Source organism: Bison bison, unplaced genomic scaffold, assembly GCF_000754665.1.
Source record: "Bison bison bison isolate TAMUID 2011002044 unplaced genomic scaffold, Bison_UMD1.0 scf7180017864172, whole genome shotgun sequence".
NCBI classification, from domain to species: Eukaryota; Metazoa; Chordata; class Mammalia; order Artiodactyla; family Bovidae; genus Bison; species Bison bison.
Window position 1 is genome coordinate 649,939 of NW_011494744.1, and position 15,417 is coordinate 665,355.

The 15,417-nt window shown below is 45.7% G+C and overlaps 1 protein-coding gene across 2 annotated transcripts in view; it reads right to left on the reverse strand.

The window, feature by feature from the left end:
- Positions 1-15,417, reverse strand: part of PLCE1 (phospholipase C, epsilon 1) — a 370,125-nt gene that overhangs the window by 105,851 nt on the left and 248,857 nt on the right. The gene's annotated exons all lie outside the window — the stretch shown is intronic.

The following is a 15,417-nucleotide window of genomic DNA, read 5'->3' on the forward strand; positions in this document are numbered from 1 at the left end:
CATCTGAATATCTGAGGTTATTGATATTTCTCCCAGCAATCTTGATTCCAGCTTGTGCTTCATCCAGCCCAGCATTTCATATGATGTACTCTGCATATAAGTTAAATAAGCAGGGTGACAATATACAGCCTTGACGTACTCCTTTCCTGATTTGGAACCAGTCTGTTGTTCTATGTCTGGTTCTAACTGTTGCTTCTTGACCTGCATACAGATTTCTCAGGAGGCAGGCAAGGTGGTCTGGCATTCCCATCTCTTTAAGAATTTTCCACAGTTTATTGTGATCCAAATGGTCAAATGCTTTGGTATAATCAATAAAGCAGAAGTAGATGTTTTTCTGGAACTCTCCTGCTTTTTCGATGATCCAACGGATGTTGGCAATTTGGTCTCTGGTTCCTCTGCCTTTTCTAAATCCAGCTTGAACATCTGGAAGTTCATGGTTTACGGATTGTTGAAGCCTGGCTTGGAGAATTTGGGGTATTATTTTGCTAGTGTGTGAGATGAGTGCAATTGTGCAATAGTTCGAACATTCTTTGGCATTGCCTTTCTTTGGGATTGGAATGAAAACTGACCTTTTCTAGTCCTTTGGCCACTGTTGAGTTATCCAAATTTGCTGGCATATTGAGTGTAGCACTTTCACAGCATCACCTTTTAGGATTTGAAATAGTTCAACTGGAATTCCATCACCTCCACTTGCTTTGTTTGTAGTGATGCTTCCTAAGGCCCACTTGACTTTGCACTCCAGGAGGTCTGGCTCTAGGTGAGTGATCACACCATTGTGGTTATCTGGGTCATGAAGACCTTTTTTGTATAGTTCTTCTGTGTATTCTTGCCACCTCTTCTTAATATCTTATGCTTCTGTTAGGTCCATACAATTTCTGTCCTTTATTGAGCCCATCTTTGCATGAAATGTTCCCTTAGGTATCTCTAATTTTCTTGAAGAGATCTCTAGTCTTTCCCATTCTATTGTTTTCCTCTATTTCTTTGCATTGATCACTGAGGTAGGCTTTCTTATCGCTCCTTGCTGTTCTCGGGAACTCTGCATTCAAATGGGTATATCTTTCCTTTTCTCCTTTGCCTCATAACTTCTCTTCTCTTCTCAGCTATTTGTAAGGCCTCCTCAGACAACGACTTTGCCTTTTTGCATTTCTTTTTCTTGGGGATGATCTTGATCACTGCCTCCTGTACAATGTCACGAACCTCTGTCCACAGTTCTTCAGGCAATCTGTCTATCAGATATAATCCCTTGAATATATTTGTCACTTTTCCTGTATAATCATAAGGGATTTGATTTAGGTCATACCTGAATGGTCTTGTGGTTTTCCCTACTGTCTTCAATTTAAGTCTGAATTTGGCAATAAGGAGTTCATTGTCTGAGCCACAGTCAACTCCTGGTCTTGTTTTTGCTAACTGTATAGAGCTTCTCCATCTTCGGCTGCAAAGAATATAATCAATCTGATTTTGGTATTGATGGTGATGTCCATGTGTAGAGTCTTCTCTTGTGTTGTTGGAAGAAGGTATTCGCTACGACCAGAGCAAGTGGAGTAGAACACTTAATAATAATCTACTATCAAAGTCCCCCCTCTATGGTATGCAGCCTCAAAATCCTTTGCTTAATCTCTAAGATTATTTTGCTGCTACCTATGCTTTGGTGCTCTGACACTAATGTTCACTTGAGTTACTTTCTCCATCTTGGTTAAGGTCTGGGCTGATAAGTTCAGTTGATAGTAGATCAAAGCCTTGGTCTTAACCTTGATCCCCCACCCCCACCCCTGCCACGGTCCACTAATTTTACTTGGTTCAGCAACAGTGCCGAAACCTGGGGAGCAACTCACTTCTCTGACTTGAGTGAGAGTGAAGCCTGAACTGAGAAGGTTACAGGGGGAAAATTTCAAGGTCTAAGGGAACACTTCTCTGCCTTCTTTCCTCCAAATAAAATGAGAGGAATGAATGGCATTTAGTGCTGGCAGCAACCACAGAGGGCAGCCCAACCTCTTTCTTCCAGATCAAGAATCCAAGGCTCGTGGGAGAAATTGACTTGCCAACGTCACAATTCTTATGGATGTCAAAACTAGGACTCCCAGGCTGGTGCTCTTTCCTCTGATGAAGGGAAGTTAGTTTTGGTAAACTTGGCACTGGTAGGTCCTTCTAAGCACTCAATAAGAGATGCACACTTGAAGACAGAGATGGAATCAAAGGAGAAGGTACCAAGAAGAATATCAAAACATGAATTAAAAAATGAAGAAAGAAAAAACCAAACAAACAGAAGAGATCAGTTCTAAATACATCTTTCCTTTCCCTGTACAGAAACAAGTAGGAAACAGCAACAGAGAGTTTCCATGCTAGCACAGGGTTATAATCTGGTACCAGTCAGGAGCACTGCAGTAATACTCTGTCTCTTCTTTTCTGAAATTGGCTGAAGCAGAAAGTGATGGGCCACCTGCTAGCCCGGAGCCCAGCTCCAGCCCAATAGGCTCTCAGCAGGCACCATCACTCTCCACCTGCTCAGATTTAGCTGAGCTCTCGTGAGATGTCAGGGAACAGATCTGGAATCAGACCCCTAGGATGAGCCAGAGTCCAGACCATCCTGAAAAGAATTAAGAGGCTCTTGGGAAAGAGATAACCTTTCATTTGGTCTCCTGGGACTCCTCTGGGAGCACAGGAGACCTCTGGGATTCCCAGAGCCAACCCCTCTCCTGCAGCTGTGAGCAATCCCTGGCTCACTGCTTCTCGGCCTTGCCCCTTTCCCTACTTACCCAGTTACCAGTCACTTTTGTGGAACTCTGGCTCTCTAGACCAAGACATTATATTGCCAATAGAGACTGAGTGTTGTAAAGTTTTCAATCAATTCTTCTGTTGATGTGATCAGCTTTTGATAAGCCCTGTCCACCTGATGCAAAGAGCTGACTCAAAGACCCTGATGCTGGGAAAGATTGCAGCCAGGAAGAGAAGAGGGTGACAGAGGATGAGATGGTTGGATGACATCATCAACTCAAGGGTTGTGAGTTTGCACAAACTCCGGGTGATAGTGAAGGTCAGGGAACCCTGGTGTGATGCAGACCATGAGGTCAAAAAGAGTTAGACAGGACACGACTGAGTGACTGAACAGCAACAACAACAATCCTGCCAAAAGAAGTCATCAGAAAACACTCAGAATCACAACGTCATTGACTCCTTGAGCTAGACATTCAAATCCATCTCCTTAAAATAAAGATGAAATACTTAAACATTTAAAGTTGTTCTTCAAAGACACCTAATGCATTAATTCTTGAGGACTCTGGCTGTATTTTTCTATGGCTTTAGCTCCTTTCCTGTTGAAATGGATGGAGAATCAGTGTTTCTGCAAAGTCACTGTTCTTTCAGGCTATTTTGGTACCACACAGCGACTTCTCAGTGCTGTGACCTGAAAGGGTTAACACATCTTCCCCTGGAGAGACCTGCTTCACAGAGCAGGCACTGACCATCATGTGGTTTGTGCCTCAGTCCTGACCACACATCCAGATTTATTTCCTATCAGTCAAATTATTTTCCATATACTTTCCCACAATGCTAGGAAAAAAATAGTGATACCGTATTTCACATGGAAACCTAATTTAAACCAACTGTTCCATCTCCAAGTGTGAGTCCCTAGGGCTTGGTTATTGAGATTATGTAAGCATTGCTATCATAAACACATGCACACACACATACATAACATCTGCCTACAGACTTCGGGAACAATTCTTACTGTGGCCTAATGTATTAATCGGAGAAGGCAATGGCACCCCACTCCAGTACTTGTGCCTGGAAAATCCCATGGACGGAGGAGCCTGGTAGGCTGTAGTCCATGGGGTCGCTAGGAGTCGGACACGACTGAGTGACTTCACTTTCACTTTTCACTTTCATGCACTGGAGAAGGAAATGGCAACCCACTCCAGTGTTCTTGCCTGGAGAATCCCAGGGTGGGCGGAGCCTGGTGGACTGCCGTCCATGGGGTCGCAGAGTTGGACACGACTGAAATGACTTAGCAGCAATGTATTAATAATTTCAGAAGCATTAACTAGCAAGAGTGCCACCACTAATTCTAAAAAAAGCAAATTCTAAAATGACGCAAAAATGGACTCTGTGGGAGAGGGAGAGGGTGGGGAGATTTGGGAGAATAGCATTGAAGCATGTATAATATCATGTATGAAACGAGTCGCCAGTCCAGGTTCGATGCACGGTACTGGATGCTTGGGGCTGGTGCACTGGGATGACCCAGAGGGAGGGGAGGGGAGGGAGGAGGGAGGAGGGTTCAGGATGGGGAACGTGGGTATACCTGTGGCGGATTCATTTCGATATTTGGCAAAACTAATACAATATTAGTAAAGTTTAAAAGTTTAAAAAAAAAAAAAAAAAACTACTGGCTAACCAAACCAAAATAAATAAATAAATAAATAAAATGACGCAAAAAGAAAACAAGGATTCAGTGATGACTGTAAAATGTAGACCATAGCATAAACATGGCCATATTTACTAAGTGGACGAAGGAATGTGTTTCCAATCCATAAAGACTTTCAGGAAACCACACAGAAAACCACAAAAAAATCGCGTGTGTACAGTACTATGACTCAAACACAGGGAACAGTCCTAGAGCAGAAAGGTGTTATATGTGGCAGATTATTTTGCCTCACTGCAATGGTCAGCACAGCACAGAGAGAGAACCTGGCCCCTAGCCCTGTTCTTCAGTGTTCCTCCCAGAGGCTCTGTGCTTACCCTGACAATCCTGACCCCTTTCTACATGGCTACAGCTCCTCTATAACTGTTTTATTTTCCTTCCTTCTCAGGCCTTTCTCAGTATTCTGAGGCCCACAGACTGATCAACTTGCTCTCTCTCCCCACATCAAACGCCTTACTGGCATCATATAAGCTCAGTTTGAGAGGAATGTTCTTGCTCCATTCAACGTGACCTTTCCCTGGCCCACCACGCCTTGCCTATGTCCTTTGTAAAGCTGAGTCCTTACCCTGGCCCTGGAGGCCCCAGTCTGTTCTCCAGTCTCACCTTGGCTCTCCCCAAGGTGCTTGGGGAGGTGCTCTTGGGGAGGTGAACCAAGCTTTTCCCATCTTAGGGAGCTTGCACTGGTTGTTCCTCCTATGGGAAGGTACCCTGTTCCCATCCCTCCACCTCTGCTTTAGCTATCATTGACTCATCCTCTAGGCAGAACCATGCTTAGGCCTGTAGCCAGGCACCCTGCCCATGCCCCAAGCTATAGAGGCCCAGGTTGGTCCTCATTCAGCTGTGTCCCGCCTTCCCTCCAATAGAATAAGAAGCCTGTGGGCCAGAGGGAACGTGTCAGCCCACCACCAGATCACTCACCCCTGTAGACCAGTATTCCCAATCCCCCGTTTAAGCACCCCACTTCTAGGATGGCAAGGGACTGATATTTGGATCAGTCCTCCTGAGGGTCAGTCACAACAGTAGGCCTGAAGGCTGGCCAAGAGCAGGTAGTACATGGACAGAGCTTACACTGGGCCCGAGGTGTCCACATGCTACAGGCTTACGAGCCGGGATGGAAGGGGAGGTGGGCAGGCCACAGGCTGGGGTCTGGGGCCTTTCTTTGTATTTCATCCCGACTCCCCTAAAGTCAGCAGCAGGGCTGTGTTCAGGAACCTGATGAAAGCCTCACTACCTTGGGGAGGCTCGCCTGACTTCCCACGTGGGCAGGGTCCACGCGCTCTGTGCTAGGTGGTGCCCCAGACCCCTTGCGCTGTCAGCACTGTGTTCCCCAAAAGGCGGACTTGGGGGCTGCTGTGCTCACCAGCAGCACAGCCCACTCCAGATGCTCGAGGGCAGTCACGTGTGAATGCGTGTGACCTCCCTGGGAAGGCCGTTCTGACGGCTCACCTAGCGCCTCACACACAGCCTCCTCCGGCTTCCCTTCACTGGATGTTGGACCTTGAGTCCAGTGTCACGTCTGCCCTTGGATTCTCACAGCAGCACACGTTTGCCTCTGGCTTATTTTTGTTATATTTGTGTGCCTGACTCTTTCACATGGATCTCTTCTGTCTCCCCCCGCACCCCCACCCAGACCTCCAGGGCAGAGACCATCTTTCCCACATCCCCAGTGTGGGGATGTTCGGTGCCCCTGACCGGCAGGCAGGCCACTCAGAGTCCCAGGAGGCCATGGGCAGAGAGGATTCTCAGCCTTCAAATGGTCAGAGATTATATTTGGGAAAAGGCCTAAACACTTCCTACTGCTGTTCCCAGGTCCAGAAAAGGGGGACCGATGACTTCCTGCCAAAAACTTTTTTTGAATATCCTGAGCAGAAGTTTTTGTAGAAAGATGATCCTTTGTAGTGGGTATCTGGTCACCTTCACTGCAAAGTCCAGGCTCAAATGGTAAAGTCTAAAGAAGGCCACGAAGTCTGTCTAGAAAAGCTCCTCTGAAGTGGATTGTGTGTGGTGCATATCTTTATCCACCCTCTACAGAGCTTTATTAGAACAACCCTTGAACTAGGGCAATTGGCATCCACATGCAGGTAACACACACACACACACACACACACACACATACACACACACACACATACACACACACACACACACACACATCCCTGCCTAGGCAGCACTCTTCACAACATGGCACATCTGCATCAGAATCTTTAGGGTGTTTATTCAAATACAGATTACAAGGCCCCACTCAGACCTAGAAACCAGACTCTCCAGATCTGCAGATCAGAAATCTGCGTTCTCAAATGCACTTTAGTTGAGAGCTTTCCCTGGGATTCAGTGTCCCTTTCTGGGCCCCTGAGCCTCGAGTCAGGAAGCATCACTTCTGTAGTACCCGTCCAGTACCCTAATTCACCACCTCTGTGACAGCACCTGGGGCTGGAGCTCTGACCCATTTGGAACTCAGAACTCGGAGCCAGCAGGAGATGGGATGGCTCAGTGGTGAGGAGCATGGGCCTCGGAGTGGACCTGTCTTCACCTCCCAGCCCCACTGTCCCTCTGTGCGGGTCCCCGAGGCAAGCAATCTACCCTCTCGGAGATTCCATTTCTTTTCCAGGAAAGGGGAATAACAATATTTACCCCACAAAATTGTCATCAGGATGAACCTGGAGACTATACCTAGGACCTCAACGTGGTGCTCAGTGTGTAGTTAAGGGCTCAACAGAAGTGGAGTACTGCGGCCACCTGCCTCTTCTATAACCACTATTGGTACCGCTATCTGAGTTCCAGGAAGCAGAGCACAGACATCCAGGGAGAGGAGTCTCTAAGTCTCAGTTCCTAACTCCATGGAAGGAAGGAATCCAAGGCTAGATCAGGAAGAACCTGTAGTAGCCTTAAGAAGGGCTTGTCCCCAAGTGCAGATCAGATCAGATCAGTCACTCAGTTGTGTCCGACTCTTTGCGACCCCTGAATCACAGCACGCCAGGCCTCCCTGTCCATCACCAACTCCCAGAGTTCACTCAGACTCACGTCCATCGAGTCAGTGATGCCATCCAGCCATCTCATCTTCTGTCGTCCCCTTCTCCTCCTGCCCCCAATCCCTCCCAGCATCAGAGTCTTTTCCAAGGAGTCAACTCTTCGCATGAGGTGGCCAAAGTACTGGAGTTTCAGCTTTAGCATCATTCCTTCCAAAGAAATCCCAGGGCTGATCTCCTTTAGAATGGACTGGTTGGATCTCCTTGCAGTCCAAGGGACTCTCAAGAGCTTCTCCAACACCACAGTTCAAAAGCATCAATTCTTCGGCACTCAGCCTTCTTCACAGTCCAACTCTCACATCCATACATGACCACTGGAAAAACCATAGCCTTGACTAGATGGACCTTTGTTGGCAATGTAATGTCTCTGCTTTTGAATATGGTATCTAGGTTGGACATAACTTTCCTTCCAAGGAGTAAGCGTCTTTTAATTTCATGGCTGCAGTCATCATCTGCAGTGATTTTGGAGCCCCAAAAATAAAGTCTGACACTAGCAACTTTTAAAAATGCAATACGGTGTTATTAATGATAACATGTTGATTACCATTATATATATTATATATATATAATATATATATATATAATGTCTTCGTGACTTCATTATTTTATAACTGTAAATTTGTACATTTTGACCCCTTCACTCATTCCCCTCCCAGCCTTCACTGACCTCTGGCAACCAGCAAACTGTTCTCTGCATCTATGAGCTTTGTTTTTGTTTTGTTTTGTGTGATTTAAATACCACATATAAGTGAAACCACAAGGTAGTTCTCTTCCTCTGATTTATTTCACTTAGTATAACACCCTTGAGGTCCATTCACATTCTCCACAAATGACAAGATTTCATTCCTTTGTATGGATAGTTACTATTTTAAAATCAACCGTTGGACATACTTTGACTTAAAGATGCAAATGCCATTTCTATTTAAATGGTCTACAGAGAATTATAATGGCTGTGCAGGCTATGTTACCCTCTTCTCTCTTACTACAGCTGAATGGATCATTCATTCAGAAAACAGTTTTTAAAAACTATTCAGGAATAAGCCTCATTTTATGCATATTCTCTCCTTTTGTAAAAGTATTATCGTTGTCCTGGAACAGGGTCTTTTTAATTTCATCCCATTTTAATAATGGGATTACCACTCACCAGTGGTTAAGAATCCACCTTCCAATGCAGAGGATGAGGGTTTGATACCTGGTTGGGGAACTAAGATCCCACACATCGTGGAGCAACTAAGCCCGTGCTCTACAACTACTGAAGCCCACTCGCTCTGGAGTCTACAGGCCACACCTAGAGAGTCTGTGTGCCACAACGAAAGATCCCACGTAACAGGGATGATCCTGCATGCGCAACTAAGGCCCAGTGCAGCCAAATCAATCAATTAATTAAAAAAACCCCAAGAGTAACAGTTTATATAAAACATCTTGACGTGAGATGTCAGCTCCACACTATCCTGATCCTATTGCAGGATCACTTATGAATCAATTTCTTTTCCTCTTTGTATGATTTTAATAATAATACTTACAGTAACAATAGCTTCAAAGTACTGGTCGTGTGCTATGAGAGGGACACTGCTTATTCCATTTAATCCCCTCAGCTCTAGACAGCTGGTACTAACAGTGTTTCCATTTTACAGATGGGGAAACTGAGGTTCAAAGTGGCTGAGCTAGCCAGTCCAAGGTGACACCACCTGTAAACTAGGAACAAGACAAATCAAAAGCCTGTGCTTTTAAACTACGTGCTTTATTCTTTTCCATTTTCTCTTGAGCATTAGACTAAAGAGGACCAACTTTTACTCCTGATGAGGGCCCTGATCTACTGAACGAAGAAATGCCTTTACACAGGCTATGCAAAGCTCCGCTCCAGATCTGAGCAGTTGAGTCTCATCTCCTGTAGAAATAGGATGTTGGCGTCCTGATAGGTCACAGAGAATGTGGTGCAGTGGCTTGCCAGCTGTCCCCAGTGTTCCTGTTCTGTCACCTGTGTAAAGTTCTAAGTTTTCTCCGACAAGCATGAATTTGAAGTGAGAGAAGCCCTGCAAGAGGTTCCATCCCTGAGCTCACTCCTGGGGGCAGCGAGGTGTCCTGGGCAGAGGTCTGAGAAAGTGTCAGGAGATGCCCTAAGAAACCTTTTCCTGAGCTGCTGCCACCACAGGAGTGGCCCCATTCTGAGCTGCTCTGAGTGGTGGACAGGAAATGGCCTCCCTGGTTACCTAAGTCCCCCAGTGGGAAACTCACTGGCCACAGGCCACACTGCTTGGAGAAGGGAGAGAGAAGGTTGTCTTCTCAGGCCACTGAGCAGGCCCAGAGGTTCTGAGACCTGCTGTGAATCACTCTGGACCCCAGGGCAGGTGGATTCCTGTCACAGGAAAGGAAGAATGAGCCCCACAAGTCACTGTTTCACCCCTAGGACCCAATGGCAAATGTCTGCTGACTGCAAGGTGGATGGTAAGCGGGCAACAGGAGATCAACAGTTAAACTGATACCAGTGATCAAGCAGGAAGGAGAAATTGTAAGGGAATAAAATCATTTGCATGTGTTTGCCTATGTTCCTCTAAAGACAAATCTGTGTGAAGAAACAAAGGATATTAGCATCCCACCAAGATCCATTACATCCTCCCTGCTGGCCCTGGTAGATATAATAGATCATTAAGAGGAAGGTAGTGGAATCTGCTCTCTGTGCTGTACATGTGCGTAGGGGTGAGCTTCTGTGAATGAAACTTGCTAAGGAATAAATCTGATGAAAACCAGAATTCTGTCATTTTAGCTTCCCTGTTTTAATGGGAGGTGAGAGAGAGAAGGGAGAACACAGGATTTGGAGCCAAAGAAATGTAGGTTCACCTCTTGGCACTACTTTTCACTATTTCTGTGACCTTGAACAAGTTTATTACCTTCCCTGAGATTCAATTTTTCACCCATAAAATATCCTGCCACAAGAGTGGTGTGTGGTAACTAATAGACAATAAATATATGTAAAGGGCTCTGGTGGTTAGAGCAGAGTACATACTCAATAAATGTCAAGCAATGCAGATAATGAAAAAAAAAAAAAAAAGCAGCTCCTTCTTCAAAGATGTTTCTTTGAGGAAACCACATTGGCCTTTTAATTACAGTGCCAGCCTCTCTGTTCTGTTTAGCAGAGAGAGACTTCCCATGGATCAAACCCTCAGAAGGAATGATCCTTTGCTTCTTTTAAAGAGGCCAAAAAGGAGAGATACAGGGAAGGCAGAAAGGGAGTAAGAAAAAAATTGAGACCAAAAAAAAAAAAAAAAGAACAGATCAACAAAAGTCTAAGGACAGTCAGCAGGGATGGGTGGGAAGAGGAAGGATGTGGCGAGGGGCTGTCTGAGGAAATGGGGACACGTGGATGTGCTTTGGTGGGAGGGGAAGTGCTTAGAAAACAGCAGTGAGTCACAGCTAGGTTCTGCAAGGGCAGCAGCCTTGAGAGCCCTGGCTCCTTTGTCCAGGAACACTGGGTGCACTGGTCCAGAGTGAGGCTAAACAGCATCAGGGGACGCTGGCCAGTTCAATACCTTTCTCACTTTGTGAGAAGGGGGTCATCTTTTCTAGGGAAAGGATAGATCCCAATTCCAAATAAAACCCAACAGAGCTGTACACGTAAGGCAGAAATTCGAGGATGCCAGCACAAAATAAAAGCACTTGGTGTGTGTCTCCAACCACTTAATCTATGAAAACAAACAACGACTGTCCTGCGATGAGGTCAGGTCACTGGGTGAATGGTAACAACCCCGGTGGCACAAAGCCTGACAGCTGAGTGCGTGGAAATTCACTTCAGGAAGCGAACCACTGCCCCAGGGCCTGGCTGCAGCACTTCCACATTGTACCTGAACTTCGCCCTGTGTGCCACCTGGCATGCTTCTTCATGTCTGCCTACCCCTATGCAGCTTTAGAGTTTGAAATCTTGATAGGCAGACTCTGCGCCAATTTTGGGCTGTTCTGCATACAGTAGGTGCTTAGTAAATATTTCAATAACTGTAGTTTTCTTTCTGCTTGGAAGACCCAGGGAGAGACAGGTCAGCCGGGTTCTGTGGTATTGGGTCCCAGTCTGTGTTCTGGGGACATGTTCTATCAGATAGTAACTATTTTGTGAAGAAAGTATCTGGGGCCATTCAGGTTTGGGAGATGCTGGGAATAATTAAGATTTCTTCACTGACAGGATTTCTTAGACCTTTAAATATGCTAACATGCATGGTAAATCTCTAAGGGGCTAATATTCAGAGTTTCCCAAATTCTTTATGGGTATTAAGTCACTTCAGTCATGTCTGACTCTTTGCGACTCCATGGACTGTAGCTTACCAGGCTCCACTCTGTCCATGGGATTCTCCAGGCAAGAATATTGGGGTGGATTGCTACGGCCTCCTCCAGGGGATCTTCCCAACTCGGGGATCGACTCAGGAATCGAGCCTGCATCTCCTGTATTGGCAGGCAGGTTCTTTGCCACTAGCGGCACCTGGGAAGCCTGGAATTCTTTATACCATGTCATTTTTCCCTAAAGCAATCCTGGAATATTGGCATTGTATCTCTTTGAGCTCCTGCAGCCTGGAGCCCTCGTAGCCTCATCTCCCCTGGCAATTCTGAAGACCTTGGCTTGAGTCTGCTCAACCTTAGAACACATCCTTCCACCTCTAGAAGCTGCAAGGTGTGAGTGGACTTCAGGGGGTAGAAATAGGCAGAAATGGCAGCCTGTGGTTTTGTGACAGGTGTCAAAATTTCAGAATCAATATATTGTTGTAGGAATTCTAAGACCAATACACAAATAAGATTTTTTTCTTATAATCCATAATGAGGAGATTAAGGCATGCAGGCAATTATTATTTCATAGCCAAGGCGGTCAGAGGAAAGAGCTGAGCAGACCAGCTTTTAGCTGTGGTTCCACTATACAATATGACAACTACATCAAAGGACCTTAGAGGTCATTTAGATCACTTTCTGTATTTCATAGATGAAGAAACCCAAGAGAACAGAGAACTGGATAACAGGGTTATCCAGCTGGCAGTGACAGTGCTGAGGCTAGACCTCAGGTCTCTGACCTCAGGATGTCCTACAGTCACAATTTGCTGGGTTTCTGCTATCTCTGAGAAGAGGATCTGATGCACTGTCCCCTCCCTCTCTCACTCCCTCCACCCATGGGTCTGCAGAGGCAGGCTTCCCCAGGTGAAGCAGCAGCACATGCCAGCAAGGAGCTAACCTGGTCTGATGGAGAGAGGAGGAGGGGAACTGGAAGAATTGCTGAAGATACTGGCTCAGGGAACCTAAGAGACAGTGGCAGCCGGTCCTGGCTGGCCAAAACCCAAGGAACAAAAGGAATAAGAGTCAGGACAATGAGAAGCTCTCAATGGGCAGCTGCCTGCCCACAGAGATTTGGGGCAGGATTCTAGAAGGGAGGCTGGAAGGAAGATAAGGAGAAATTACATTTTGTAGAGTTGCTACTTGTCTTCAGTGATGGCAGGAGAGGTCTGAGGAAGAGTCAAGAAGTCTCCTCTGAAAAAACAAACAAGCAAACAACAAAAAGACCTAGGAAAGGGACTTCCCTGGGGTGCGGTGGTTAAGATTCCATGCTTCCAATGCAGGGACACAAGTTCAATCCCTGGTCGGGGAAGTAACACCCCACAGGCCTGGTGGTGTGGCCAAAAAAAAAAAAAAGAAGTTTTTTTTCTGGTTCTGGGAGGAGGGAGGCAGGTGGGAAGAAGCCTTCCAGGAAGATCCTGCCAGGATGTGTGTTCTGGGAAGGGAGACAATGGCTGCTCACCAGTTTTGGTGTGGAGGATTATGGGTTGGGGACCCCAATGAATAGTGCATGGGCATAAACCCAAGGACAGGAGCTGCAGAAATTCAAAACTTGGAGACACTGGAGGGAGCTTCAGGCCAGCAGAAGAGGGGATTTACTTGGAGACTGGGGCCGTGCCACACGGCTGCAGGACTTCAGAGTGATTTTGTGCGGACTAAACTTCTGCTTGTTTTCTTCAGGAGAGTCAGTTAAAGAAGTTTGGGCAGGTGTTGACAGTTTCTATAAAAGGAACTGACCTGTTTGGGGTCTGATAATTTAAGGGTTCCCTGAAGCCAGGGCAGGAGGCAGTGGGGACTAAACACCAGCTTTGCTTCTTTGTGGGGGGAGGGTGAGCTTTCACTTCAGAGGAGTTAAAGACATGCTTCTTATCTGGCTCAAGAAATCTCTTTAGAGAAATATTTACTTCGAAAGTGCCTTGGGTACAGATGACAGAGACTGAAAAATAAAAAACGTCACTTAAGTATTAGAAAGTGGCACATCTTATGTCAAAACTAGCCGAAACAAGACAAAAGCCCAAAACAAACCAAGATCATGCTTTTGGGGTGCTGACTGGACAAATATTCTTTCCTTGATGCAGTGGAGCCGGGGTAGGAAGTGCTCAGAGTCAGAAGTGCTAGGTTCACGTCTCAGCTCTAACATGTACTAACTGATACTGGGCCAACTACTTACTCTCTTCTATTCCTTCAATTTCAAGCAGGCATGTCAGCAACACCTCCCTTACAGAATGGTAGGGTTAAATGAAATAAGGTGAGAGTGCTTATAAGCACAGTAGAAAGGTTAGCCAATTTTACTAATATTAATGGGCACATAGTCAATGATTTCCAGATAATGGCATTTGGTTTTGTGAGGCACCTACATTTAATGTGGCATTTAAATTAAAATATTTAAGTAATGTCTTTAAAACATTTATGTACTGATTTATTTACTGGCTGACTGGCTCTTCGTTGCCGCATGGGCTTTGCTCTAGTCGTGGGGAATGGGGGCTACTCTCTAGCTGTGGTGAGAGTGTACCTATTTACTGATTTATTTACTGGCTGAGCTGGGTCTTCGTTGCCGCACGGGCTTTGCTCTAGTCGTGGGGAATGGGGGCTACTCTCTAGCTGTGGTGAGAGTGTACCTATTTACTGATTTATTTACTGGCTGAGCTGGGTCTTCGTTGCCGCACGGGCTTTGCTCTAGTCGTGGGGAATGGGGGCTACTCTCTAGCTGTGGTGAGAGTGTACCTATTTACTGATTTATTTACTGGCTGAGCTGGGTCTTCGTTGCCGCACGGGCTTTGCTCTAGTCGTGGGGAATGGGGGCTACTCTCTAGCTGTGGTGAGAGTGTACCTATTTACTGATTTATTTACTGGCTGAGCTGGGTCTTCGTTGCCGCACGGGCTTTGCTCTAGTCGTGGTGGATGGGGGCTACTCTCTAGCTGTGGTGTGTGGGCTTCTCATGGTGGTGGCTTCTCCTGTTGCAGAGCAGGGGCTCCAGGGTGTGAGGGCTTCAGTGGTTGTGGTGCACTGGCTTAGCTGCTCTGCAGCTTGTGGGATCTTCCTGGATCAGGGATTGAACACACATCTCCTGCATTGGCAGGTGGATTCTTTACCACTGAACCAGCAAGGAAGACCTAATCAACGTCTTATTATGTATCTCTCACCGCTCCCTCACTGGCCCCTGCTCATGAGCTATTAATGTCCACAGGTAAACTGACAGATGTTAATAAGAGAGCAAAAGCAAATTCTGCTATGAGTGGATGAGAGTTCAGTGTGTAATATAAAACTAAGACTATCTGAAACCATTTTCATATAAGATTGACTAAATGATTTCTATTTTCTCTTAGTTTTCTAAGATACAGTTAAAACCTCAGATGTTTTAGTCAAATATTTTTCTGAAACAAAATTGGTGTGCATAATTTTTTTTCCTTTTAACTGTAAATGAATAGACTACAGCCTTCTATCAAATCTGTTCAACACCTGCAGCATATAAACCCAGGCCCAGATTTCCTAAAAATGTTGGACATGTTTTAGTATTTTAATGATAAAACCCAGATGTCTTGTTTTACATGCCCTGGAAGAAAAGAAACATACAACCTTACAAAGAACACTTACCATTTTAAATCTGATTAAACTCTATGCCAAACAAGGACTGGAAAGAGTATGATGTTTGTACAAACAATCTTTTAGAAAGT